The following is a 26088-nucleotide window of genomic DNA, read 5'->3' as shown; positions in this document are numbered from 1 at the left end:
GAACGTTGATTCTGTTTCTCCAAATTCTAGCTCCCACATACATGTCCTATTATTGGATCAAATGTAGGTAGACTTGAACTAAACTCACAATCCTTTTTCCCAAACCACCCATCTCTGAACTTGCAAACATATGTGTATTATACAGCATTCTTCTAGCCATTCAGGTGTGCAGCTTTAACATCCTGGGGCCATAGCCTCCCTGCATTTGCTTCCAGACAGTCACCTTTTGATCCTTTCTTTCTCTTTCTCATACTCATTCTTTCTTCTTTTTTTTTTTTAACACCTCAGCATTCCAGCCAAGATCCTTAGCACATCAAAGTCTAGACTATTGCAACAGTCTCCAAACTGGTATTCCTTATTTCAGTTTCCACCCTTATCTTAATTTGTTAAATAAGTTTTCTAAAACATCGTTTGCCCATCCTAATCTCTTCCTCAAAAATGTCCATTTGCTTCTCCCTGTTACAAGATCCAAATAACTCTGCATTCAACACTCACTAAAATATATATGATCCCTGCTTACATGTGGAATTCAGAAATCTCCTAAGCCAATTCTGGAAGTCCCCCAAATAGACAACATTCTTTTCTATACCCACGCCAAAAATAGCTAACTAACTCTCTTCCTTCTGCTCAAGGAAGTCTTATTCCTTCTCCAAGATTTAAAATTGAGGCCTTTCATCTATTAATGTCCAGAGCAGTCATACCCTGAAAAGCAGTAGTTACACTTCATTTCAGAGATAGTTAACAGCATAGGAGTGAAGAACATGGCTGGCCAAGCCCTCTAACTGTATTACATCATTTGTTTATTAACCTTATCAGGCGAGCATTATCACTATCCCTCCTTTTAGGCGAGAGTGTGGCTCAGGGTGCTTATTAACTTGTCTAGATTGGAAAGCTGCCAGGTGCTGGATTTAAACTCAGGTGATATAACGTCCACGTCTCTACCCTTTATACGACATAGTGGATCACAACTTCTGTTGCTTTAAGAGTGTTCTGTGTCAAATGTCATTACCACATGGAATTTTGTTAAGGAGCAGCTCTTTGTCTCTGTCCCCTCCATAGCCTGTGATTAGAGACATCCTTTATGTGCAGCTTAAGCCATCCAGGAATAGAGTTTAGCATTAGCAAGAACAATAGCAAGTCCCTGAGAGTGTATGCTTAAAGCACACACAGCCATACCCTCCTTCCTAATCTTCCTTATACTCTGATGAAAGTGTTGCATGTTTTACAGATCAGAAAAGGAGCAAACAATACAAATATCTGATACAGTTCTGTATTTCAGAATGTGGGCCAGTGAAGAAAGGTCTTTCAATGTTAAGAGTCTCCTTCCCTCCCTCTCTCCCTTTTCTTCTTCTTTTGTCATTCACTTAACAATATTTACTTTATGCACACTCCATATCAGCTCAACAACCCCCCGGATTTGGTATGAACATTTCTATCCCATGCTAAAAGGTAAAGGCAAATGGTATCAAACAATTACCAAAATCAATAAAGGAGATTGCTAAAATTTATTGTAAATATACCATGAGCTAGCCATTAACCAAGGTTTTGGCAGGTATCATCTCAGTTAGTGTTTATGATGACTCTGAGATGAAATATTATTATTTGCATTTTATGTATAAGGTAAGTAAGCTGAAAGAAGTTAAGGTCATATTACTTACATGGGGCCCAGCAAAGATCGCTCTGCTCGCATTTTCAGACTAGAGACTGAACTCTTTTATTTTTACTTTAACTTCATTTGAAATGGAGGGTGAGAAGATGACAGAGCAAGAGGGAGCAAGAGAAAGGAGAGAGAGAGAGAGAGAGAGAGAGAGAGAGATTCCATCAGTTGGTTCACTCCCGAAATGACTGGACCAGGTGAAACCAGGATCCTGGAATTGCCTCTAGGTCTCCCATATGAGTGGCAAAGATCCAAATACTTGTGCTGCCTCCCAGAGTGTACATTAGCAGGAAACTGGATCAGAGTGGAGGTAGGGCTTGAACCAGTCACTCTGATATGGGATGTGGATGTCCCAAGTGGTATATTAACCGCTGTGTCAAATGCCCACCCCTGAACCTGTCCCCTTAACTTTTATACTTGACTCCAGGAGTAGATATGGCTTCCCAACATACAGAAAGCAGAAGCAAAATGAGCTGCAGTTCCCTTGAAAAGCACACTGTAAATAGTAGCAGGACACAAAAGGGATGCTTCCAATATCATCACAGACTTTACCCGAAAGCAGGTGTGTGATCTTTAATAAATTAACCTCACAGGGTTTTATTCAATTCATTTGTAAAATGAAAAACTAGCACCAAACAATCTCCAGAATTCCTCCCAGGCACAGACCTTCTATTATTCTGGAGGCAGCTGTGGATCAGTGAGCCAACACTGATTTTGGAGTCTGAAGAATTGAGTTCCTTTGAATAGCCCAATGCCCTTGCTGCCAGTCCCTGCCCCAGTGGTCTGCTTCTATCACTTCTGGGTTGCTGTTTGTTGTCCCTCAGTTATCTGAAAGACACTCACCCAACCTAAGCAATGATCTTTCTTTTTGCCACAGTTTTTCACAATATGCAAGTACTCAAAATAAAAAGTTACAATTTCTGAAATATTGATTGTACCACTCAGTGGCTGTGGATTTTGCTCTCTGGATATGAGACTTGCACTCATGTCTAATAGTGTGCCTGTTGAAGATTCTGGCTGAGAGGTGCTGTGATGATAAAATAATGTACCTGATTTGGAAGAGCATTTGCATTATTCCTTCCTTTCTCTGCATTTTTGGAGCTGCTTTGCTAACCAGCATTGTTCACATGAAGCCTTTTTTTAAATTTATTTTTTATTTTTTTGACAGGCAGAGTTAGACAGTGAGAGAGAGAGAGAGAGAGAAAGGTCTTCCTTCCGTTGGTTCACCCCGCAAATGGCTGCTACGTCAGCTGCGCCGATCCGAAGCCAGGAGCCAGGTGCCTCCTCCTGGTCTCCCATGTGGGTGCAGGGCCCAAGCACTTGGGCCATCCTCCACTGCACTCCCGGGCCACAGCAGAGAGCTGGATTGGAAGAGGGGCAACAGGGACAGAATCCGGCGCCCCAATCGGGACTAGAACCCAGGGTGCCGGTGCAGCAGGCAGAGGATTAGCCTAGTGAGCCATGGCGCCGGCCCACATGGAGCCTTTTATTTTGATCTTGTTTTTGCACTATGGCCTTTTCAAGGTAATCTAATTTATTCTCTTGACTTCAGAGAGGACTACATTAGCCTTGGAGATACCCAAATCTGAACTGTGTCCTCTGATGACCTTCAGTCTCAAGTAAGAACATGCTCAGTGCACATGGCCTTAGTTTTTTCATAAGCACCCGTAGAGCCTGTCTAATGATGAAGTCCTCCGCTTTTCTTCCAAACATGACGCTGTTTCAGGGCTGCCCCTCAGGGAAGGCATCACTCAGTCACTCAAGTCAAAGACTTCAGAATTTCTCTTGTGTTCTCTCAGCACTCACATGGCACCAATAACCAAGTCCTGCTTACTGTTCTTCCTTCAAACATTTCTCAGATCCACTCACTTTCCCCACTCCCCACTGATTTCATTCTGGTTTATGCCACCATCATCGCTGAGTCTGGACAACTGTAAGAGATATGTAAGAAGCATCCTCCCTTGCATGAATAATAGTTATTTCAAATTAAAGATGTATAAGATAGAAATCCCCTTTTATCCTCAGCACCTTCTCTTCCCCAAATTGGTTCCCTCCTGTTCTGCTACATCTGAGCTAACAGTATTATTCAGCAGCTTGCTCCAGCCCAAACCTACAGTTATCCTTTCTCTGCCTTTTCTTATCCTCCCACATCTAATCTATCACTATGTGCTGTCAGTTCTACTTCAGAAATACATCCTAAACATGACAGCCTCTCATTATTTCTGCTGAAACCATACCAGTCTAGGTCACTTCATTTTTCTCCTGGTTTACAATAACAGCTTTCCTAAATGGTCTTCCTATAGCCACTGCTTTTTTCTTTCTCTAGAATGCCTTCAAAGTCACAGTGCTTACAAAAATCATCTAATTCCCATGCTTGAAATTCTCCACTTAATTTCCACTGAAATTATTATAAAATCTAAACTCTTATACATAGTCTGTAGGGCCCCACCTAAACTGTATGTTGCCTGCGCACCCACTGTTGCCTAGTACACTCCAGCCACACTCACTTTCATTCTTGTTCCTTCAATGCATCAGCACCTCATGCCTCAGGGCGTTTGTGCTTGCCACTCATTCAGCTCCTGGATCTGCTCAAGGTTCCTTATCTTCCAGGATTCAGTTCAAATGCTGCTCCCCGGAGATATCATCCTTTTTCCACTCTAGTTATCATGGAACCTCATCTATAGCTACACAAAATTCAGTTTTATCTCTTCTAATGGGATAATGGCTAACTGAAAACAGAAAAAAAAACATAGCCTACTGAAGCAAGTTGTCTAAAATTAGAAAAGAAGTGTAAATATTTTAAGTGTCTTTTTGAGATACTGATGTCAATCTCTTTAGATTGACATTGAGATTGCTAGATCACAAGGCAGTTCTGTTTTTAATTTTTTTGAGGAACTACTACTGCTTTGAAAAATGGCTATACCAATTCACATTCCCACCAACAGTGTACAGGGTTCCCTTTTCTCTACATCCCTTCTAACACTTATTATCATTTGTCTTTATTTATACTACTCTAACAGGTGTGAGTGATATCTCATTGTGAGTTTTATTTTTATTTCCCTGATGATTAGTGATATTGCACTTCTTTTTATGTACTTTTTGGCCATTTGTATGCATTTCTTTGAGAAATGTCTATTCACTTTTTCGACCATTTTTCTATTGGGTTGTTCAATTTTTTGCTATTGAGTTGTTCAGTTGCTTATATAATTGCAGCATTATTCAGAAAAGTCAAGATATGAAAATAACTTAAATACCTGTCAACAGATGGTTGGATAAAGAAAATGTGATCTCTTTATCTATTTCCATAACATGTAATATTCAGTCTTAAAAAAATAAGGGGACAAGTGTTGTGATGTAACAGGTTAAGCTGCTGTTCAGGACACCAACATTCCATATGAGTGCCTGGGATCAACTTTTGTCTCCATTTCTGATCCAGCTTCCTGCTAATGCAACTGGTAGGAAGCAGATTAGAGCCCATGTGTTTGGATTCTTGCCACGCACATATGCAATCTGCATAGAGTTAGTGGCTCCTGGCTTCAGCCTGGCCTGGACCCAGTAGTTGTGGGTATTTGGGGTAGCGAACCAGTGGATTAGAAGATTCTTTCTCTGTTTTTCTGTTCTGCCTTTCAAGCAAATACAAATGAATAAATGCACATTTTTTAAAAAGAAGAAAATTATGCCATTTTGAACTTGAAGGACATGCTAAGTGAAATAAAGCAAACACAGAGAGACAAATACTATATGATGACACATGTTGAATTTAAAAAAGTCAAACTCAGAGAAGTAGAAATTAGAGTGGCAGCTGCCAGAGGACAGAGGAAATGGGAGCTGTTAGTCACAGGTATAATGTTTTGGTCATGAAGCATAAATTCTGATGTACAAAGAATTATAATGGTAACTGTAGTCAATAATATAGTATTGAATGCTTGAAATTTGCTAAGAAGGTAGACATTAAGTTTATACACACACATACACACACACACAAAAGGTAACTATGTGAAGTGATGGGTATGTTAATTAGCTTAAAATGGTGATTCTCTGACAATGTACAAACATGTCAAAACATCAAGTTGTATTCCTTAAATACATACACTTATTATTTGTTAATCATACCTCAACAAAACTGGAAACAAGTTTAAAATAAAAACTCTGCAGGTTACATATTATATCTAAATTCATGTGCAGATTCAAAAGTGCATGCATTTCACAGTGCAACAGTGTCCATGATATTTTGAATACACATTGGATACGGACAGTGTATGATTAAAATAGATGTAAACAGAAGCATTTGAAGGGACCTAGAAGACGTATCAGTCCTGCTATTTAGGTAAGTTCCTAAATTTCAAGGTGATCCATTGACTTCCATTCCTCCATTGTTTCCAGTTCATGAGGGCAAAAGAAAGATATTTGCCTGAAGTCCAGGAGATGCAACCTGATTCCCATGGAGATATAATGTAATCTGGAGTTGCTCTGTAGGGTTTCTATAGAAGAAAAAGCAAAAGTAAACTTGCTTTTCTTCTTAGCTTTCCAACAATTTATTATGAAAATCTTCAAACATACAGAAAAGTTGAAAAGCTTCATTTCTTAAGATCATGTTTCTCTCTACTTCAGATAGTGCCAGGGGTCTCAAAACTTCCTACTACCTCCTACTGACCAGGACTGATATATTCTAAGTTTCTCATTGCCTAGATAAAGGTCTGGACCAATGAATGAGCAGTTTTAACATCTGATCACCTTATTACTGTAATTATACCTGTAATTAGTCAACCTCTCCTGGTAGATTAGAACTTGACTGTTCATGATCATTCAAAACTTTTTACCTTAGTGTAGTAATAGCACTTAAGACAAGATCTGCCCTTTCAACAAATGTTAAATTATATAATAAATGTTGGGACTGGTGCTGTGGCACAGCAGGCTAAAGCCCTGGCCTGAAGCGCCGGCATCCCATATGGGCACTGATTCTAGTTCTGGCAGCTCCTCTTCCAATCCAGCTCTCAGATATGGCCTGGGAAAGCAGTAGAAGATGGCTCAAGTCCTTGGGCTCCTGCACCCTCATGGGAGACCCGGAAGAAGCTCCTGGCTCCTGGCTTCGGATTGGCGCAACTCCGGCTGTTGCGGCCATTTGGGGAGTGAACCAGTGGATGGAAGACCTCTCTCTGTCTCTACCTCCCTCTGTAACTCTGTCTTTCAAATAAATAAAAATAAGTCTTTAAAAAAGTATATAATAAATGCACTGAAATCTTTCATTGTAAGTGCAATGTTGTTCAGATCTCTGAAACTTACTAGGGGCTGGGAGAAGGAGAAATGGGGAGTTGGGAAAAGCTACTGTGCTTTTGCTGGTTTCTAAAGCTCAGAACTGTTTTGTCTGTAATCTTCACACCCTGCTGCTCTGAACATCTACAAGCTTAGGGGATAGTGTTGTTAAGAAAGCTCCTTCATCAAAAAGTCCTGATTATAGTATCATTTCCAGAATGAAACTATGCTGTATTGTACCATTTATGTAAGTTCTGAAGTTGGCCTACTGGTTAAGACTTCAGTTAAGGCACTCAGCCCTGGCCACCGAGGGCATCTGGGGAACAAGCAGATGTCTCTTTAATTGTTTGCCTGTCTCTCTTTCTCTCTCTGTCTCTCTAATAATTATTTTTTTTTAAATCCCATTTGATTACTTACATTTTGGCATTGGTGTTTATATTTCTATCAGAAAATACGATAGAAATATTTGCCATCTAAAATGCAAACCTTGTTTTTATTTTTTTGTTTTACCCAGAACAAGGATCTTCCTTTGACATTTTCTCACAAATGACAATAATAAATATGATAATTTTCTGTTAGAAAGAGTATTATGCCTAACTTATTCCATATTGTATTCAATAGTGTTTTTACTGTACACAACATGGTGGTCTTTGAAAAGCTAAAACAATTCAAAATGAAATGAGGCATCTATTTGCTTTATTTATTTCTACCTCCCATTATTATATATTATTTTAAAACAAGAGATAATGAATTCACCTTTCAGGTCATCCAGGTTTTGCTTGTTTGATTTTTACAATCTCTCAAAGATGCAAGTCATTTAGACATTGATGATACTGCAAAGCATTTATGTTCCATGCTCCCTGAGAAGTTCAATGAAATGCAAACACTCTAACTATAATTATTGTTCCAAGAATAGGATATTACAGAATACTTCAATATGAAATGAGGATATAGGCCACATGTGTTGGGAAGTTGTTATTTAAAGATTTCGCTTACAGAGTTAAAAAATATAATTGATGATTTCTCTTTTGACTCTATTCTCATGTAGACGATGACAATAATTTTTCCTAGTAGATAAACACTACATAAATTACTTAAATTCTAGAAATTATTTACCTTTAAAAATACTCTGTATATTTGCATGGGACTAAATAAAGAAGAAAATTATAGCTTTCTAATATATTCGGTAATAAAGATATCCTATCAAATTACATAGTCATAATGCATCATGTGCTGAGTATTTAGACCAAAAATTATTTTGGCTAACCCATTATAGGCATTTTTAATGTTGTCATTTGAAATTATTGTGAAAAAACAACCACAGTTTCATAATTAATTATGAATTACATAGTTTTGAGTATGAGGCTCTTTTGAAACTTTATTGCAATGATTCTACAAACATTCTGTTTAAGGACACTGTGAATGCTACCCCTTGATATCTTACAGACTCTCTTATAATTCCCAGGAAGTCGACACACAGCTGTGCCTCTGGCACACGATGACCACTGCTGTTCAGTGCAGTAGAGGAGGCCTGGCTGTCTGCAAATACTAGGAAGGCATACAAACACTTGTTATCCTCACTTGGCAATGACAAAGAATGAAATATTCATTGACAAAGATACCCTATTATTTTCTAAAATGCAGTGGTCCCTATATTAATGGCAAATCAGTTACTGATACATGTGCTTTGTGGCAATTAAAAGAGATGCAACAAAGAATTGTGTTAAAGGTGTGAGGCAAATGTTAATGGAAATCTAGTCTCTTCAATCCAAACTTCCAATTTACTTCTGAATTCAGATTCCTATTTTTCAGCAGCACATCGGAAGTTAGTAGAGAAACTGTGTATGAAGATAATATTCTTTCCTGTACTTACACAATAATTTTAAAAACGATAGCAGAATATTGCAAACTAAGAAGCACAATAAAGACAGAAAGATCAAAGAAACACACAGATTTTTCTTCTTTGATTTTAATGTTAAAGTGATGCTTAGAAGGCAATATTCATTATCTCTTTAGGAAAACAGACTCATTTCAGGACAAAAAAGATCATCAATCATGGATCTTGCCGGCGCCGTGGCTCACTAAGCTAATCCTCCACCTTTCGGCGCCGGCATACCGGGTTCTAGTCCCGGTCGGGGCGCCGGATTCTGTCCCGGTTGCCCCTCTTCCAGGCCAGCTCTCTGCTGTGGCCAGGGAGTACAGTGGAGGATGGCCCAAGTGCTTGGGCCCTGCACCCCATGGGAGACCAGGAGAAGCACCTGGCTCCTGCCATCGGATCAGCGCAGTGTGCCGGCCGCGGCGGCCATTGGAGGGTGAACCAACAGCAAAGGAAGCCCTTTCTGTCTCTCTCTCTCACTATCCACTCTGCCTGTCAAAAAAAAAAAAAAAAAAAAAAATCATGGATCCTAAGGCACAATTCAGTAAACACCATCCCACCTTCCATTTCTCTGAACAATCAAATGAAAGAATTTATATATATATATTTGAAATTTTTCTTTACCTCATATATAACTTAAGTGCATTGCTCTTGAAAGGAAGTCAGTAGGTCAGGTAGAAAAATGGCCAAAGAAAACAACAAAAAATACATTAAATAAATAAAATCAGGATTTTTAAAAACATTTTTATCATTAATATTTTAATTTACTTTGATTTTTATACTGTTTTAGCAGTGTATTCTCATGTATAAATAATTTTATTTTTAAATTTTTAAATTTTTATTAGTATGAAGAGAATGGATTTCATAGGTACAGTTCTAGAAAAGTCAAAGCTTATTGGCCCTACTAAATAAAAAGTTCAACCTATAAAAATTAAAAAGACCACAGTCCAGCAGGAAAATAGGCAAGAGCTATACACAACAATCAAAAGAAAAGATGTTCAACCTCACTCACATTGAGTACATTTTAAAATAGTCACAAATCATTAATACTATAGCAATAGATAATTCCTACCAATTATTTGACAAATATTTAAAACAAAGTTTGACAAATAAATTATTTTTGCAGTCAAACTGATACACATGGGCATTTGTAAAGTTTTTATTCATGTAGTGGAATAGAATATTACTCAGCTAAAAAAAAATCTTTCATTTGCAGCTAAATGGTTGGAACTGGAGTACACCATGTTTTGTTATTTTAAAAATTTATTTATTTATTTATTTGCAAGTCAGAGTTACACAGAGATAGGAGAGGCAGAGAGAAAGAGAGAGAGAGAGAGTCTTCCGTCTGCTGGTTCACTCCCCAGATGGCCACAAAGGCCGGAGCTGCGCCCATCTGAAGCCAGGAGCCAGGAGCTTCTTCTAGGTCTCCCATGTGGGTGCAGGAGCCCAGGGACTTGGGCCATCTTCTACTGCTTTCCCAGGCCATAGCAGAGAGCTGGACTGGAAGTGGAGCAGCCGGGTCTCGATCCGGTGCCCATATGGGATGCCGGCACTGCAGGCCAGGGTGTTAACCCACTGGGCCACAGCACAAGCCCCTGGAGTACACCATGTTGAGTGAAATAAACAGACACAGAAAGACAAATACTGCTTGTTCTCCCTTCTATATGGCAGCTAAAATTAAAAATCAGGTTTTGAATGTGATGGTTTGTCTTTTTGGACATGAGTAGAACAGAAAGCTGTATTTTTTTTTTTTTCAGAGAAGTCTTGGGTAAGATTGCATTTCCAGGGCATTTTTGAGGTGTAAAAGATCATATTTGACTGAGAAATGCAGGTTGCTTTTGTATAATGAGGATGCATTATAGATTTACAGTCACAGGAGTAACTGGGGCATTGAAAAGATGTATAAGCCAATGTAGGCAAGCAAGGGTAGACAGTACTCAAGAGACATTTTTCAAGGACTCAAACAATGGGAAGATATTCAGACAAAGGCAAGGTCTATGGTCAAGATCATTCTCTCAACAGAGGGGAGGATAGCAAAGATTTTTGGGGTAGTAATCAGAACGTTCTCACAAAACAAAAAAGCCTCATTTATTTGTACACTTATGTGCATTTCTTCTATGTCTACTGTATTACAATAAAATGTCTTTCAGAAAAGATCATTCTTTTCCATAAAAATGATTGAAATGGAAGCCAAGACACTGATGACTGCCTCTAAGAAATTTAGATGTGACTTCTATAATCAATATTGTAGTAATCCATGACCACAAGTATGAATTACTCAGGTTACTCAACTGCTTTTTAAATCCTTGGTTCTGGTTTTCCCAAAATGGGCATCACTCCTTGTGGATCATTCTCCTTCTTCCATCAGGGCTCAGCACTTTCAGAATTCCTCCAACTGCCACTCAAGTCATAACCTCACTTCTGGGGTAAGCAGACTACAGGGGTTTCATGTTTCCATAGTTTCATGGCTGCTCTGCTTTCCTACAAATCACCTTATCTGGGGATTTTTCAGTGAAACAATAGAACAACTTATATGATTGATCACTGTATTGCTCAGCTCAAGTGACATACATTAGCTTTAGAAGGTTTAAATTACATCATGTACAAGTGTATCATTTTACCCTTGATTAAAATGTTTGTGGTTATTCTATTTTAAACAGAAATTTGGGCATCTGTTGCTTGGTTAGAAATACAATCTTATTTTTTACCCTCTGGGAAAATCAGGTACGACTTAAGACTCCTTTCACAAGAAATTCAAAGGATCACTGATATTCTATTCCTGTGTGCTCTTTTAATCCTTTGTTTGTGTAAGTGGCACTTTTCACTAGTCAAAATATGTATTTACCTAGAATGCTCCATTCCTAGGTCATGTCAGACAAAAGTGTATTTACTGTCCTTATTGTAGGGGCATTTCAAAAAGTCCATGGGAAAATGGAATTAAAAGACAAGTATATTTGGTTACAAATAATTTTGGAATAATATATAAGAAGTCTTCAAAAAGTTCATGCAAAATGCATATTATTTAAAAGATGCTTGGAATTCAAAATGTTTTGCTACAAAATAAATGAATCTGTTATTTTCTTATTTGAATACTTAAAAACTACTTATTTAAGAGGGAGAGAGAATTCCTATCTGATGGTTCACTCTTCAAATGCTCAAAATGGCTGGGGCTTCCAGACAAAAGTTGAGAGCTAGGAACACAATCTAGGTTTCTCACATATGTGGCAAAAACCCAATTACTTAAGATATTACCTGTTGCCTCCCAAGGCCTGCATCTGCAGGAAGCTGAAGTAAGGAGCCAAGCCAAGTACTGAAGCCACGCTCTCCAATATGGATGCGGACATTTTAACTGCATCCTAAATGTTAGGCAAAGATCTACCCCGATCCCATGTCTTTTAATTTAATTTCCATGAGCCTTTTGAAGTACTCTCATATAATGACTGATAACACAGATTCGTACACATAAGGACATACTTTGATTCACCTTCCACAGTGCATTCTAAATAACACAGGCCTAATTTTGTTGAGCACAGCTTGGTCCTGTGCCATCTTATTAAGATTATCTAGCTCTTAAAATGCATTTTTATTTGAATTACTTTCCATTTTAATTGGGAATTCCTTGTGGCTTTTTAAGAAACAAAACAAAAAACAAAAACTGAATGCTTTACTTAAGATGAAAGCCTTAAGTAATACTTGGCTAATACAAATTATAAAACCATCCTTCATTTCCTCTTCTGGGTGCATGAACACATATGTGTTGTACAGGAATCAACAGAGGTAAAAATTTTTCTTTCTCAGTCATATAATGAAGAACACTGCTTTGAGGAGAAATCTACTGTGATGCAGTTAAAGATAGTGTTTCTCCTCTATCACCCAAAGAAAACATGTTTCAATGCTCAACTGTTACAAATAAATCCTGTTCCATGCACTGTAATAGAAATCCAAATTAAACATTAAAAAACTTGTGGAGGAATTTCAGGATGATGTTTTCATATCTGCACTTTGACTATGCAGTATGAGATGGCAATTTCTCTTACATTAACTACTTATCTTTTCAGATTTGTTTAGTTTGTGTAAACACGTTCTTTTAAATGCAATAGTATACAATGAAATTTAAGGTATTTTCAAAATAATGTGACACAGCTGTGTTGTTATAAATTCCCTTTCATCAATTTGACTGTCAGAAAATGAAGTTTGTTTAAAAATAGGCTCCTTTAACAAACAATCCAAGTGCAAGGCTTCCATTTTTGTGGATGGAAAAATGCAGCTAAGAGACTTTATCCCACCAACAATAAATGTTGTTCGGAAACCATAAACCCAAAGAAAATTGGTTATATTTTAATGGAATTCATTAGCATAGTTCAGAGAGCCAGTTCTTTAGGAAAGCTGCTTAAAAAAGCAGACACGTTGGGGATGGATTGCTTGGGAAGCCGAAGCAGAAAATTGGTAGCTTAGAACTAGCGATGATAAATAAGAGATTTTGTTTATACCAACTTGGGCCATTTGGGCATAGGATATGAGGAAATAATAATTCATCTCAACAAAGCCTGTACTAGGCAAGATGTGGATCACAGGTCTGGGTTCATATCTCAGCTCTGCCATCTGTTAGATAACCAAGTGACCTTGACCATGTCACAGTCACAGGCAGTAGGAAATGCCTTGGCTTTGCTAACACATAGACCTAGACTAGGTGGTGAACTGGTCAGTGCTCAAAGCTCAACAAAGCCTCATTTGTAATATTTGCCAATTTCTGCAATGTGAACACTCCCACCATGGCCAATCTGAAGCCACCTACATAACTTTGCTGAATGTAGAGTTGGGAAGGATGAGCACAATCAGCTCTCTGCAGATATCTTTCCAAGTATAACAAGCCCAAATTGGCTCTGGGAAACACTGCCTAGGTACTGTTTCTGCTTCCTCGAGCTACTATATGGAACCTAAGCAAATTGATTAACTTCTTGGCATCTCAGTTTTCTGGTTTTAAAAATGTTGAGCAAAAACAAGCCCTGCAAGTTCATTTTTAAGGATAAAATAGAAGGCACTGAGCATACTGAAATAACAAACCCTCAATAAGCATAGTCCTCTGACTTAATGGCTCTCTCTGCCTCTCTGTCTCCCCACTTTTTCCCCCTTCACAACCTCTTTAAAGTAACATCAACATTTATTCACTTGCTCCACCCATTACCATCTTGTTTCCTCTTACAGAACTTACAAATAATCTCTACCTGGTGAGGGGTAGACATTCCCTAATTCCAGCTGCTATTTTTCAGTGCTTATTTTATTTGCTCACTTTGGACCAGTGGACATTCTTGGTCATTTCTTCTTTCTTCAAAATTTCTTTCTTAAATTCAGAGACAAAGAATACTGCTGACTCTCAAAGGACAATTTGTTCCGAAAAAATTTCTGGAACTCTATTTGTCTTCCATGAGGTGGCAGGCCCTAAAGTAACTGAGCCATCGCTTACCACTTCCCTGGATGCACACTAGCACGAAACTGGATCTTCTGAGTAGCCAGGACTTGAACCAGTAACTCCCATGTGGATGTGGGCATCCCAGTTGGCATTTTTTTTGACAGGCAGAGTGGATAGTGAGAGAGAGAGACAAGAGAAAGGTCTTCCTTTTACCGTTGGTTCACCCTCCAATGGCCGCCACAGCTGGCGCACTGTGGCCGACGCACCACGCTGATATGAAGGCAGGAGCCAGGTGCTTCTCCTGGTCTCCCATGGGGTGCAGGGCCCAAGCACTTGGGCCATCCTCCACTGCACTCCCTGGCCACAGCAGAGAGCTGGCCTGGAAGAGGGGCAACCGGGACAGAATCCGGCGCCCCGACCGGGACTAGAACCCGGTATGCCGGTGCCGCAAGGCGGAGGATTAGCCTAGTGAGCCACGGCGCCGGCCCCAGTTGGTATTTTAGTGGGCTTCAGCAAAACATTTGCCCCTGGAAGCACAGCTTTGATAGATCATTGGCTCTGTGTCTCTGCTTTCCCTAATGGGTTCTTACATAATATTTGGAATTTCCCAAGGATTCATCTCTTCTTTTCTCACATCTCTGACTCCCTTGAGGCTAGGTCATTCATAATCAAGGTCTCAAATCTTATCCAGATAATGATAACTTAATAGGAAAACTTGCAACCCAAGCATCTCTCTGAGTCCATGTTGTGTTGCTTGTATTGCCAAATGCTTATTTGACATTCTTGATAATTCTGTCTCCATATCTCAAATGCTACATTGTAACCAATGCTTGTAACCAAGGTATGACTCAATTTATTATTTTCTCTGCCAAACTACTTCCTCCTCCTCTGTTCCCTACATAGGTTGCCTTATTCATCCCATCTCTTAGCCAGGGAACCTGAGAGTCACCCTCTTCTACTGTATCAGCCAGTTTAATCAATTCTGGTTTGTAAATTTATCTACATTCTATTGCCTTCACTTCTTCTCTAATGTCACTATGTTATCTCAGATCTTCATCTTTTCATTCTCATATAATCAAAATAATGTTGCAACTAATTTCCCTGCCTTCTCAACTCTTTTCAACCCTATTCCACTATTCCACTTCCTCTTGGGGTGTATTTATTTGTTAATTTATTTATTTGAGAGAAAGAGAAAGAGAGGAAGAAAGAGAGTCAGAGACAGAAAGACAGGCACACACAAACACAAACATACACACACACACACACACACACACAGAGAGAGAGAGAGAGAGAGAGAGAGAGAGAAGGAATTTCTTATCCACTTCCCAAATGCTTGCAATGATTGGTGCAGGACCAGGCTGAAGCCAGGAGCTGAGAACTCAACCCAGGTCTCCTACATGGATGGCAGAGACCCAAGAACTTGGGCCATCATTTACATGATGGCAGGAAGCTGGAATTGAGAGAGGAGCCAGGACTTGAACTCAGGTATTCCAAAATGGGATGTGGATATACACAGTAGCATCTTTATTGCTGGGCTAAATGCTTGCTCCTGGGGGTACTTTCAAAAAATACAAATGAATACTGTAATTCCTTATACTTCTTTAGCTTTCAGTACATTTTTTGACACTGAAGAAAGTCCAAACCCCATGAAATGGCATGGATGGTCCTGGTTAATAATGGCTCATACCTACTTTGGTAGACATAGCTCTTGGCTCTTGTCTGTTTATGACTATGCTCCAATCCTGTTAAATCATTTACCTTTCCCCCAGTAGGCCATGCTCTTTCCTGTCTATCTCTCTAGACAGCCAGCCCTTTTCGTTTTTCTACCTGTGAAACTACTCCAATACTTTCTTCAAGAATCAACTCAAGTTTCACCTCTTCCAGAAAGCCTTCATTAAACTCCTCATAACACCTGTATACAATTCTCTAAAAGGCACCCTTCACATTGTGTTATAATCTTCTGTGCTGGTGCTTCTCCCTGAGCTGAAACTGAATTAATTGAGGACATTTATCCCATTTTGTATTCACTTTTGCACAAGGCCTGGTCCATGAAAACATTTTATCAACCAAATGCCCTCAGATTCCTTCTCTGCCACATCTGTAGAGCCAAATGATTTGGTGTTAAGAAAATAGCTTTTATAAGCTATAAACAAGTTATGATGATAAGCATTTTCAAACGTGACTTTAATTGGATTAATGGTTCTCAAAGTGAGAACAAAACACATAGAGTATCACAAAATGTCAAAAAATTTATGGGTTTTTCAAGAATGATAGTTCACTTAAATGTATCTTTGGCAGTGTGTTCTACTTGCTAACTTCATATGTTTATGGTTGGCCACTAGTATATAACATGATAGAATATGAGGTCTTTATCATATCTGTTTTTTGAGTTTTTTGATATAGAAACTATGGCACAAAAATCATGCAAATAGGAATAGCATAGAGAAAATGGTGCTAAAATACATCTACTTGAAAATTTGCATTCAATAAATAACATATGAAAGTGAACATGTTACTCACACATAGATGGGAAATTTTATTCAGTATCTATTTAAATTTTTTTTAATCCTGAGTGACTGCATATCTAATGTGTGTTAAAAAGTTTCAAAATGGAGGTGCTATTGCTGTTTTAGAACATTTCCAAGAAGCAAAAAGCCCAGTTGAAAAGTGAGCACTAAGGGACTGAGCCTGCAAAGCAGATGTTAGACCATTTGCTAAATTTCTAATAATAAGTTTCACCTTTTGAGTTGAGAAAAAATAACATTGTTCCTCCCTACCAGTAACTTTGTCAAATTATGCAAATGAACAAACCATCTCTAATGTTAAGGATGCTCTAATGTCATAAATGAAAAGAGTGCAACTTCATTTCAGAATCTTCATTATCATTTCTATTGATAACTCTATTCTTTGTCCATTAGGGCTCTTCTTCACTTAATACTTAACTAAATTTGAAAGAGCTCTCTTTAGAAAAATTGGAACAATATATTTTTAACAGATGGTGTCTCTGCAGTCTACCACTGTAAGTCTTTAAACAGCTTTTTCTCAATAGCAATCTATGAAGCACTCTTCTTTTTTCCCCAAATAAACTGTTTATTTAATAAGTACAAATTTCATAAGTACAACTTGAGGAATATAGTGATTCTTCCCAACATACCTGCCCTCCCACACCCTTCCCTCTTCTCCCATTCCCAGTACCCATCGCCATTAAGAAAAAAACCAAAACAAAACAAAACAAAAACCTGTTCCTTGACAGTCAAGACCAGGTGTGTTCAAGTCATTTTTTCTCAAAGTGTCAATTTCACTTCCACAGATTTCCTTTTAGGGAGGCACTTTTCTTTACAAGACTTTTTTTTTTTTTTTTTTTTTTTTGCATTTTATGCTGTGCTGCTTTTCAATATCAAAAGTTCCATGACCTCAAAACAAATCTTTCTCCTGAGAAAATAAAAATACATCAAATTCAACACAGTTTCTATGTAAAATATATCTAACATAGCTGATTTTTACACTATTTTTGTAATGAAGAATATGCATAATTGAGAACATCAAGGTCAAACAGATAATGATATCAGGTTCTTGCTCCTTGACATTTTCCCACTTATCATTATACCATTACATAATTAAAAACTTTAAAAATATTTCTTTATTTAAAAGGTAAAGTAAGAGAAAGTGAGAGAGAGAGAGAGGGAGAGAGAGGGATTGTCCATCTGCTAGTTCATTCTCCAAATGGCCACGCTGAAGCTAGGTCTGGGTCTCTCATGTGAGTGCAGAGACCCAAGGATTGAGCCATCTTCCACTTGTTTCTCAGGGACATTAGCAAGGAGATGGATTGCAAGTGGAATAGCCAGGACTCAAACCTGTGCCCATATGGGATGCTAATGTCACAAGTGGCAGCTTAACTCATTGCACCACAATGCTGGCCCCAGTTTGAAAATTCTTTACCTGGCCAAATAGCCAAATTTAGCTTGGATTTTTTCCTGGCCATGTTGCGTGAATATGACATGAGTTTCCAAGCTTCGAGTCAAGGGGCATATGCTTTGAATTATTGTTCAAAAAGTGGCAACGAGTGATATCACATTAAACATGCTCTCTTGTGAGTTATTCTGGGCTTTTGGATAATAACATCATATATGAAACTATAGCAAGTGTTGCAATAAAAATGCAGAGTGACTCTAAATGGAAGCTGCTAAATAGACTATAGGACAATTGTATTTTATAGTCTTAGCCCCTTCAGCTAAATGTTCTATGAGTAACACAGTCCAAACTAAATTAGCCTAAGTTTTGGACTATGAGTCACTCAGTTATATGACAAAATGACAGTCTCTCTGTATGGTTGCTCCATACACACAGAGTAGAGCCATTTCAGTTAAGTAATAATGGTAACTTGAATCACAGACAAAAAAATGGAAAGATCTTAAAAATAATCCAACCAAACTCTTCATGAATTTGTTGTTAACATTCATTACAGGGATGCCCAGCCCCTGCATACCTTTATCAGAATAATCTAATTCTTTCCAGTCCTGGAGAGATTTCCTTGTTAGGAAATTATTTTTTTTTATCTTGAGCAAAAATTTACCTCTGTGTAACCTTCATTTCAGTGCAAGAATCTTTAAACAAAGAATTAACCAAGATTAACCAAGCGAATTATGGAGTCTTCGTGGGTCCCTTTTTAGTAGCGGGATATTTGTCTATAATAGTTTATTCTAAATTCTTTGATTTCAGTCAAAATTAATACAACATCTATATAGCAGACTCATAGAAGGACAATCACTTTAAATGGCACTCTGACCTCAGAATCAGCCCTTAAGGCATTCTGGTCTGGCTGAAAAGCCCATGAGAGCATTTCATGCATGGAAAACCAAGACACTGTGGCAAAACATGTCCTACATGAAGGACCTTGGTGGGTGAGACCTCAGTGGAAAGAAGCAGTCATCAAAGAAGGAGGTACTTTTCTCTGAAGGGAGGAGAGAACTTCCATTTTGCTGATGGCTTTGTCTAATATTGACAGAGTTTGTGGATTCAAAAGGCTTCCATAGCCTAGGCAGCTCATGTCAAGAGCCTCTGGTGATCACTGACATCATACATAAGAGTGTTAATTGTTAAATTAACAACAAATTTCACTGCACTAACTTCCCATGAAGGACCTCTGTACTCAGACTTGTATTATAATTATGTCTAAATGCTTGCAAAAGATATATCATCCTTGGGTGCTTCTTTAAAGTTAATTAAGTTTTGGCCGGCGCCCCAGCTCAATAGGCTAATCCTCTGCCTTGCGGCGCCGGCACACCGGGTTCTAGTCCCGGTCGGGGCGCCGGATTCTGTCCCGGTTGCCCCTCTTCCAGGCCAGCTCTCTGCTGTGGCCAAGGAGTGCAGTGGAGGATGGCCCAAGTGCTTGGGCCCTGCACCCGCATGGGAGACCAGGAGAAGCACCTGGCTCCTGCATTCGGATCAGCGTGGTGCGCCAGCCGCGGCGGCCATTGGAGGGCGAACCAACGGCAAAAGGAAGACCTTTCTCTCTCTCTCACTGTCCACTCTGCCTGTCAAAAAAAAAAAAGTTAATTAAGTTTCTAAAAAAAGAAGTGAGATTACCTTCAAGATGCAATGACTGAGGCTGGCACTGTGGTGTAGCAGGTAAAGCTGCAGCCTGCAGTGCCAACATCCCATATGGGTGCTGGTTAGAGACCCAGCTACTCCACTTCCAATCCAACTCTCTGCTATGGCCTGGGAAAGCAGTAGAAGATGGCTCATGTCCTTGGGCCCCTGCAGCTGCTTGGGAAGACCTGGAGGAAGCTCCTGGCTCCTGGCTTTGAATCGGTGCAGCTCCAGCTGTTGTGGCTAATTGGGGAGTGGATCAACTGATGGAAGACTCTCTATTTCTTTCTGCCTCTCCTTCTCTCTCTGTGTAACTCTGACTTTCAAATAAATAACATAAATCTTTAAAAAAATGATGCAATGACTTTGAACACCACTTGTCTTACTGCTGAGGAAGTTTTTTTTTTTTCCTTGCAAATTGTTGAACTCTTTACTTAGTACAGAGTTGGTCTTTTGTGTATAAAGTTCATTGGAAATGGATCTTAGTGGAGAATGGGACTGGGAATGGGAGAGTGAGGAGAAGGAAAGGCAGGAGAGTGAGGGTGGGTATGATGAGAAGAATCACTATATTCCTAAAGTTGTACTTATGAAATGCATGAAGCCTGTATTACTTAAATAAAAGGTTTCTTTGGGGGCAAAATAAAGAAGTAGAACAGCTGTGACATGAACAAGCACTAATATAGGATGCTGGCCCTCTAGGTAGTGGCTTTACCCATTACATCACAGAGCCGGTGCCTAATTTTTTTACTTCTACGTGTCCCCCTCCCCAATAATTTATCTAAAACACTTGTATCAATGTCATTTTGGCTGTCATTTATTTACTTTATAGGCACATATAATTTTTATATGAATTCAAGCAGGATTATACATATTTTTGTATTGTCATTGATTTTGGCTTTTTCTGGGAGGGCTGGCTCCTCTCACCTCACTTTCTCTTGTGACCCATGTTGATAATGTAAGATGTACCCGTTCAAGGTGTTAAATTGAATTGTATATAGTCACATATTAATACATTTATGTTTATATATATATATCTCCATAAAATTAATGCAACCAGATGGAGTGGACTGAAAGAGTCCATGTTCTAGTACTGCTAAGGGCAGACATCACTGAAAACAGGAAGATGTGGCATGTATGACATAATCCAGCAAGTAGGACACAGAATTTGAAGAGAATGAGCAACAAATAATAGAAGTCTAGGCATCAAGTCAGAAAAAGGAATGACTGTGATGTTCTTGGTATCTTAGGCAGATGCCCTATCTAAAGATGCTGAAATTCAGGTTAGCATCTCAGGCCAGCTGTGGCAATATTTATGGCTATATTGGCAAACACTGTATTCCAGTCTTCATAATTTAGAATATATTTACACCAGTGCCACGGCTCAACAGGCTAATCCTCTGCCTAGCAGCGCTGGCACACCGGGTTCTAGTCCCGGTCGGGGCGCCGGATTCTGTCACGGTTGCCCCTCTTCCAGGCCAGCTCTCTGCTATGGCCCGGGAGTGCAGTGGAGGATGGCCCAAGTGCTTGGGCCCTGCACCCCATGGGAGACCAGGAGAAGCACCTGGCTCCTGCATTCGGATCAGTGTGGTGTGCCAGCTGCAGCGTGCCGGCCGTGGCGGCCACTGGAGGGTGAACCAACAGCAAAGGAAGACCTTTCTCTCTGTCTCTCTCTGTCACTGTCCACTCTGCCTGTCAAAAAAAAAATATATATATTTACAAATGCTGATTTCCCGATGCAATGTTGTGTCCTTTGAAATGATGAAGAACCCATTTTTCCCAGATCATGTGGGCTCTCTCCATTAAATGCCCATGACTTCATTTTCTTATAGAACTCAGACCCATTGGGAAAGCTATGAATCAGATTGGGTAAATCAGCTCTGTTAGTAAAGGGAGTTTCCTCATAACCCTAGCAACTAGAGTGGCCTGTAAAAGATACGTGTTGCCTTCAAAAGATTTTCCCATAGTTGAAAAATATTTTATTAATCAAGAAACTGAATAAAATATTAAAGTAATCACATTTTGTTCTGAATGGAAAGGTAAGGCTGGTGGAATACTGGAAAGAAGTGAAGAATCCTGAATTAGAATAGGTTCTTCTGAGAAAACTGGAACAATACATATTTCAATGTATTTTGAAGAAGTGTGAAATTATGTCCCGCCTTTATCTCTAAACTTTTGTGCTACCTTCATCACATAGTATTATCTCAATTGATGCACAGAAAACATTCAATAAAATACAACTTCCCTTCATAATGAAAATCTTAAGCAAATTGGCTGTAGAAGGAATATTGCTCAAGACAATCAAGGCAATCATCACAAACCTACAGCCAGCACCTTATTGAATGGGAAAAAGTTGGAAGCATTGTCATTAAGATCCAGAAACAGACAAGGATGCCCACTTTCACACCTGCTATTCAATACAGTCCTGGTTTGGGACAGAACCATTAGGCAAGAAAAAGAAATCAAAGGGATATAAATTGGAAAGGAGAAGCCAAATTATTCCTATTTGAGCATGACACAATTTTATATATAGGGGATCCAAAAGACTTTACTAAGAGATTATTGGGACTCGTAAATGAGTTCGGTAAAGTGGCAGGATATAAAATTAACACACAGGGGTCGGTGCTGTGGCATAGTGGGCTAAGCCTCCATTTGTAGTGCCGGCATCCCATATGAGCATTGGTTCGAGTCCCGGCTGCTCCACTTCCAATCCAGCTCTTTGCTATGGCCTATAAAAGCAGTGGAAGATTGCCCAAGTGTTTGGATCTCTGCATCAGCATGGGAGACCCAGAAGAAGCTCCTGCCTCCTGGCTTTGGATTGACCCAGCTCTGGCCATAGCGGACATTTGGGGAGTGAATCAGCAGATGGAAGACCTCTCTCTCTGTCTCTCCCTCTGTCTGTCTGTAACTCTACCTCTTAAATAAATAAATCTTATAAAAATTCTAAATTATAAGACAAAAAATGTTAAAAAAATAAAACTAACACACAAAAATCAAAAGCCTCTGTATAGATAGACAATGCCACGGCTGAGAAAGAACTTTTTTTTCAATTTTTATTTTATAAATATAAATTTCCAAAGTACAACATTTGAATTATAGTGGCTTTCCCCCCATAATCTCCCTCCCACCTGCAACCATCCCATCTCCCACTCCCTCTTGCATCCCATTCTTCATTAAGATTCATTTTCAATTATCTTTATATACAGAAGCTCAACTTAGTATATACTAAGTAAAGATTTCAACAGACTGCACCCACACAGACACACAAAGTATAGAGTACTGTTTGAGTAGTAGTTTTACCATTAATTCGCATAGTACAACACATTAAGGATAGAGATCCTACATGGGGAGTAGGTGCAACAGTGACTCCCATTATGTCCATGCTATTGAAAGCAATTTATAGATTCAATGCAACCCCAATTAAAATACCAAAGACATTCTTCTCAGATATAGAAAAAAAATGATGCTAAAATTCATCTTGAAACACAAGAGTCCCTGAATAGCTAGATCAATCTTATACAACAACAAAAAAAGCTGGAATCATCACAATACCAGATTTCAAGATATACTGTAAGGCAGTTATAATCAAAACAGCCTGGTACTGGTACTACAACAGATGTGTAGATCAATGGAATAGAATAGAACCTCCAGAAATCAACTGATGCATTTACAACCAATTTATCTTTGACAAAGTAGCTAAAATCAATCCCTGGAGCAAGCCCAGTCCCTTCAACAAACGGTGGTGGGAAAACTGGATCTCTGCACGCAGAAGTATGAAGCAAGATCCCTACCTTACACTTTACACAATAATCCACTCAAAATGGATCAAAGATCTAAATTTATGGCCTAATACCATTGAATTTCTGGAGAACACTGGGGAAACTGCAAGGCACTGGCATAGGCAAAGACTTCTTGGAAAAGACCCCAGAAGTGCAGGCAATCAAAGCCAAAATTGATAAATGGGGTTGCATCAAGCTGAGAAGCTTCGGTACTGCAAAGAACAATCAGAAAAGTGAAAAGGCAATCACAGAGTGGGAAAAATAGTCACAAACTATGAAATTGATAAAGGATTAATATCTAGTATCTATAAAGAGCTCAAGAAACTAAATGGCAACAAAACAAACAATCCAGTTAAGAAATGTGCAAAGGGGCCGGCGCCGCGGCTCACTAGGCTAATCCTCCACCTTGCGGCGCCGGCACACCGGGTTCTAGTCCCGGTCGGGGCACCGGATTCTGTCCCAGCTGCCCCTCTTCCAGGCCAGCTCTCCGCTATGGCCAGGGAGTGCAGTGGAGGATGGCCCAAGTGCTTGGGCCCTGCACCTGCGTGGGAGACCAGGAGAAGCACCTGGCTCCTGGCTTCGGATCAGCGCGGTGCGCTGGCCGCGGCACGCTGGCCGTGGTGGCCATTGGAGGGTGAACCAATGGCAAAGGAAGACCTTTCTCTCTGTCTCTCTCTGTCACTGTCCACTCTGCCTGTCAAAAAAAAAAAAGAAAAAAAAAAAAGAAATGTGCAAAGGAATTGATCTGGCATTTTTCAAAGGGGGAAATTGAAATGGCCAATACACACACGAAAAAAAGCTTGGGTTCACTATCCATTAGGGAAATGCAAATCAAAACCACAGTGAAGTTTCACATCACCCTGGTTAGAATGGCTTTCATACAGAAATCAACAAACAACAAATGCTGGTGAGGATGTGAGGAAAATGGTACCCTGAGATAATGTGGTGATACCTCAGAAATCTGAAAATCGATCTACCATATGAACCAGCCATCCCATTCCTAGGAATTTTCTCAAACGAAATCAGCATATGAAAGAATAATCTGTATTCCCATGTTTATTATAGATCAATTCACAATAGCTAAAATATGGAACAAACTCATATGTCCATCAACTAAAGATTGGATAAAGAAATTATTGTATATATACATTAAGGAATACTACACAGCGGTACAAACTAATGAAATCCTGTCATTTGCAACAAAATGGATGCAACTCAAAACTGTTATACTTAGTGTAATAAGACAGTCCCTAACAGACAAATACCATATGTTCTCAATGATCTGTGGTAACTAATAAAGTACCTAAAAGTTAATATACAGGAGTGAAATTGACAGTTTGAGATGTGATGATGTTTAACATCTCTTGTCTCTACTGTTGTGGAACAGTTTTTTTCTTCATACTATTTGTTGAACTCTTCACTTAATGTAGAGTTAATTTTATGAATATAAAGTTAACTAAAAATAGATCTTTGTAAAAAATAATGAGAACTGCAGAGTGTTGAGGAAGAAGGTGGGAAATCTGGCAGGAGGGAGAGTAGGGTTGGAAGTATCACTATGCTCCTGAATCTATATATATCAAATACATGAAATTTGTATTTAAATTAAATTTTGTATTCTTGATCGGGTTTTTTTTTTTTTTTTTTTTTTTTTTTTGACAGGCAGAGTGGACAGTGACAGAGAGAGACAGAGAGAAAGGTCTTCCTTCCTTTGCCATTGGTTCACCCTCCAATGGCCGCCGCGGCCGGCGCGCTGCAGCCGGCGCACCACGCTGATCCGATGGCAGGAGCCAGGAGCCAGGTGCTTTTCCTGGTATCCCTTGGGGTGCAGGGCCCAAGCACCTGGGCCATCCTCCACTGCACTCCCTGGCCACAGCAGAGGGCTGGCCTGGAAGAGGGGCAACCGGGACAGAATCCGGGGCCCTGACTGGGACTAGAACCCGATGTGCCGGCGCCGCTAGGTGGAGGATTAGCCTAGTGAGCCGCGGCGCCGGCCTTGATCAGGGTTTAAAAGATCGACAAAGAGAACACAAACAATAAGATTTAACTGAAGAATTGTATGGGTCCTAAGATGCCCACATACCTGATGTTAGTGTTAGGAAGGGGGAAGAAACAGGTACTTACACTGTTGATACAGTTATGTATTAAGGTAGATCTTTGCCTTTTATTCACTATACTGACTGTTTGGAAATACATATAATACTTCATTGACCAGACAAACATTGAAGTGAAAGAAGACAGTGTTGACAGTGATGTATCTTTATATTGGCAGATCCCACATATCATATTATTAGTGGATTGATGGGGTTTGGAAGGGTGTAGGTACGTCCACCAAATCAAATTGCTGTGTGATTATAAGCAACTTTGCACAATGTGTATTGGAAGATTGCTTCATGCAAAGATATACTTGGTAAAGGAAAAGTTATCTTAATGATTTAAAATCCAAAGCAATAAAGGAAAACATGCGAGTGTAAAAGATTATTTATTGTTAACAAATACTGACCCCTCCCATGTGCAACAGCACAGCATT

General features: G+C 39.3%; 1 protein-coding gene across 2 annotated transcripts in view; it reads right to left on the bottom strand.

Annotated features, from left to right (window-relative positions):
• The window catches only part of CHST9 (carbohydrate sulfotransferase 9), a 306919-nt gene that overhangs the window by 143326 nt on the left and 137505 nt on the right, over positions 1–26088 (bottom strand). The window lies entirely within an intron of this gene.

This window comes from Oryctolagus cuniculus, chromosome 10 (assembly GCF_964237555.1).
Source record: "Oryctolagus cuniculus chromosome 10, mOryCun1.1, whole genome shotgun sequence".
Classification (NCBI taxonomy): Eukaryota; Metazoa; Chordata; class Mammalia; order Lagomorpha; family Leporidae; genus Oryctolagus; species Oryctolagus cuniculus.
Note: the sequence above shows the minus strand (reverse complement) of the source record. Positions and strands in the feature narration are given on the sequence as shown.